Source organism: Myotis davidii, unplaced genomic scaffold (genome assembly GCF_000327345.1).
Source record: "Myotis davidii unplaced genomic scaffold, ASM32734v1 scaffold455, whole genome shotgun sequence".
Classification (NCBI taxonomy): Eukaryota; Metazoa; Chordata; class Mammalia; order Chiroptera; family Vespertilionidae; genus Myotis; species Myotis davidii.
In genome coordinates this window covers 1,617,968-1,622,236 of record NW_006287459.1, presented here as the reverse complement: position 1 = coordinate 1,622,236, position 4,269 = coordinate 1,617,968, and the positions used below count along the sequence as shown (strand labels likewise).

At 42.1% G+C, this 4,269-nt stretch overlaps 1 protein-coding gene across 1 annotated transcript in view; it reads right to left on the bottom strand.

The window, feature by feature from the left end:
- Window positions 1-4,269, bottom strand: part of GABRB1 (gamma-aminobutyric acid type A receptor beta1 subunit) — a 365,263-nt gene that overhangs the window by 86,608 nt on the left and 274,386 nt on the right. The window lies entirely within an intron of this gene.

Sequence of the window (4,269 nt, the reverse complement as noted above, 5' to 3'; positions counted from 1 at the left end):
GTCAATTTAACAAGGCTTTATAACCTTTCCAATTTTACTTGATTAGATGACATTTAAAAAAAGCAAAACATCTTTAATTTTTCTCAAAAGACCTAACCAAGCAACACATTGCCCCATCCTTGGGATTGTGATGGAAGAGAATACAAACTAGTGCATTTTGTAAGGTAGGTAATGTTTCTACTCTATTGTTTGCAAAAGTATAATCGGTTCAACTTTACTTTGGCGGCACGTCTACTTTATCATTCTTATTTCCCAACATACAGGACAGCCTCTCATTTGTAATCGCTTTAAAGTTCAGTTACAGGCTTCATAAATTCAGGGAGAGCTATTTTAGCAAATAATGCAGCACACGCTTCTTCATGAAGAGTTAAAAAAAGATGAATACCAGATTCAGTATTTATTAGTACTTAACAACATATTGATTATGTACTTAGGCAGGGAACAAGCAAAGCTCATTTGAACTCCATAGTATTGCCATATGATACTTCGTTGCTTGGAATTATTCCTTTTAATACTTAAGATCTCTTTACATTGATTTATCTATTGTTAAGAAGGTATACATTTTAACTAAAATATTAAAGCTAAACAATGTTGTCATTTGAGGCCTTTACGCTTTTTTGTTTGTTTGTTTGTTTGTTTTTAGGTTAACATGAATGGAATCAAGGACTATCTGGCTTCCTGCATCCACAGACTCCCTCTCTGCAGTTGCAATCATTTGACCTTTGACCTGAAAGCCAGTTCTGCCTCAGCTTCTGGGCTCTATTTTAACCTGTATTAGGGAAAATGTTCTGCTCCCTTGCTTACCTGTTGATTACAGGATTCTATGAGAGTAAGATTACCACTATCCTTGGCCAGGGTAAGTTATTTCACTTCTCTGAGCCTCAGATACATTATCTCTCAAAAGTTGGTAGACATATTTACGTCACGGAGCTGTTATATTAATGCCCAGCTTTGGTCTGGCAAGTACAAGGCAGTTCTGTGATTTTTTTTCACCCTTTCTCCCAAATTCCTACCGTTATAAACTCCTCATTACACAGATTCTTAGCCAGTTCTGCCTCAGCTTCTGGGCTCTATTTAACCTGTATTAGGGATAATTTTAGGAAATATAGACCAATCATTGGTTGACTCAGCATCCTCACTCTAGCTGCAAGTGGCTCCAATAGGTGCTGTATTTCCAACTGTTGATGTTCTGCTCCCTTGCTCACCTGTTGATTGCAGGATTCTATGACAGTAAGATTACCTGGGTTTGAAGCCCCATTTCACCACTATCCTTGGCCAGGGTAAGTTATTTCACTTCTCTGAGCCTCAGATACATTATCTCTCAAAAGTTGGTAGACATATTTACGTCACGGAGCTGTTATATTAATGCCCAGCTTTGGTCTGGCAAGTACAAGGCAGTTCTGTGATTTTTTTTCACCCTTTCTCCCAAATTCCTACCGTTATAAACTCCTCATTACACAGATTCTTACAGACTCGAGTCTCTGCTTTGCTTTAGGTAAATATCTGTAGGGACTGGAGTTCTGTGACCTGCTGTTGGGTCACTTGAATGACAGCCACCATCTGCCTGCAATTCTACCTATTAGCTGACTTGAGGGGTCCAGTTACCTGCTTCATCCATCTGTCCAGACAGCTGATGGCATATTACTGAATTTCCTCAATGACTCCATATGCATAGGTCACCACCTATTGCCTGACACCATATTTTATAATTATTTTGGGGTATCTGGCTGTTGGTGCTTCTCCCATCCCTGCCACATGAAACTTATGTTTTATTTCTGCCTCATTTATAGTTTTGTTTTGGTCATTATATGATATAATAAATGGACTTCAAAGCCATCTATTTCCTAAATATGAATAAACTTAATTGCCTACTTAAAGAAAAGTATAACTTATAATAATATAAAAACCCAATATTTATTATAAAATAAAAATGCATTTTAGAGACAATAAATCATGATAATTTTAGCTTGATAATTTACAACACAGAATAAATTTAAGGACTTGTCAAACTCCTTACTTCTTTAGGTGACTGATGTAAACCATAAGGTCTTTGAATTTGGAGAGGATGTCATATCCTACTGCTGTCCAGTGAAGTAAAGGTGAAAGATCACAATCCACGGAAGAGAGGCCAAGGGTAAAAGGCAATCCATATAAAGCAACCCAAAGCTAATGGTTTACTTGCTTAGCTCAAGTCCTGCCTTATTTATAAACTATGACTGGCCATTAATAAATGATTGTGTTCATATTTCATTTCTACCTTTTGAATTTGGTTGTCATTTAAATCAAAAGTCATCGCATCACATAGTAACACCTATCAACCAGCTTACTTATATAATGCATTTTAAAATTAGAATATTTCTTAAAGAATAGCTCATGAATTTTCTGGTTCATTCTAGTTTTAGTGGTAGTATATCACCATCTGTGTCTGAATCTATATCTATATCTACAAAAGTATATTTATCTATTTCTATGTTTGTGTTCAGTAAAAGTAGAAAATTAATATAATCCTATTCTCCTATATAATAGAGGTAATATGCAAATTAATCCTCACGCCATCACAAGATAGCTGTGCCCACAGCGGAAGTGGGGTTCCCGTAACGAGTGATCAGCAGGGACCTGAGGCTGCGTGGCACTGGGCCGGGGTGGGGGACCTGAGGCTGTAACGCCCCCACCCAGTGGGGCTTGACGGGAGACCTGAGGCTGGGACCCCGCCTGGCGCTGGGCTGGGGGACCGGAGGCTGTGCTCCCCACCCGGTGGGGCTTGATGGGGGTGTGACCGGCTGGGTCTGCATCTCGCCCAACGGGAGTGGGGCCAGCTGGGTCTAGGTCTCGTGCGATTTCGAGGCGTGTGCGGGTGGGCGGGGACTTGACTCTGGGTCCCATGGTGCACCCCAGACTCTGACAGGAGGAAGATTTTCATATACATTTTACTAATTTTCTTTCATCTCTGACATTTCTATTATAGAGAAAGGGCAAATAGCAATATGAAAATATTTCCTCTAATTAATTCCCTTTTAATGTGCACAAACTTTGTGCACTGGGTCACTAGTATACTAATAAAAGCCGAAAATGCTGTGTCCAGTCGTCCAGTCATCCATTCAACCAATCAAAGCATAATATGCTAATGATATGCTAAGGCTGCCCAAGTGCTCGCTATGACGTGCACTGAGCACCAGGGGGCAGATGCTCTGACCAGTAGGTTAGCTTGCTGCTGGGGTCCAGCCAATTGCGACTGAGCAAGATGGGCTGGACATGCCCTGGTCCCTCCCATGGTCCCTCCCTGACTGGGCAAACTCCTGCATCCCTCCCAGGCCCTGATCGTGCACAGGTGGGGTCCCTTGGCCTGGCCTGTGCCCTCTCACAATCCAGGACCCCTTGGAGGATGTCAGAGAGTCAGTTTTGGCCCAATCCCGCTCAATGCAGGGGGAGCCCTGCTCAGCCAGAAGCCAGGCTCACGGTTGGCGAGTGCAGCAGCAGTGGTAGGAGCCTCTCCTGCCTCTGTGGCAGTGCTAAGGAGCAGCAAACTGAGCAGTCTGGCTGGTGAGCACATGGGGAGCAGGCCTAAGCTGTCAGTCAGACATTCCCCCGCAGGCTCCCAGACTGCAAGAGGGCACAGGCCAGGCTGAGGGACTCCTCCCACCCGAGTGCATGAATTTCATGCACTGGGCCTCTAGTTCCTTAATAATCAGATAATTAGGAGTACAGTACTATATTTACTGGTATTCTTTAATAATACTATGAGGTCACTGAATTTTTCCCATTTTCTCTTACTATTTTGATGTTTAGATCTGGGTAGAATTTTAGATGATTTAAGTAAATATCTGTCTATTTCTCACATTACAGTAGGTGGTATTATAATGCTCTGAATTTACTACTGCACCTATCTGTGTCCCTTAAAACCAGGAAATGGCCTAGGCCTGGTATTCACAATAAATGGACTTAAATGCCTGCCTGTTGATAGCTCTGAAACAATGAAACAAAGTCAATCAAACCAAGTCTCAGTGACTAAAATATTCATATGAAACAAAGTCAATCACATTGGTGAGCACAGCAGCAGTGGTAGGAGCCTCTCCAGCTTCTGTGGCAGCACTAAGGATGTCTGACAATGACTTAGCCATCAGTCAAACATCCCTTGAGGACTCCTGGACTGTGAGAGAGCACAGGCCGGGCTGAGGGGACCCCCAGTGCACAAATTTTCATGCACTGGGCCTCTAGTTCACTAAATAAAATTGAACCCATCCTCTTCCTTTCTCATTTTTTTCTGCCATC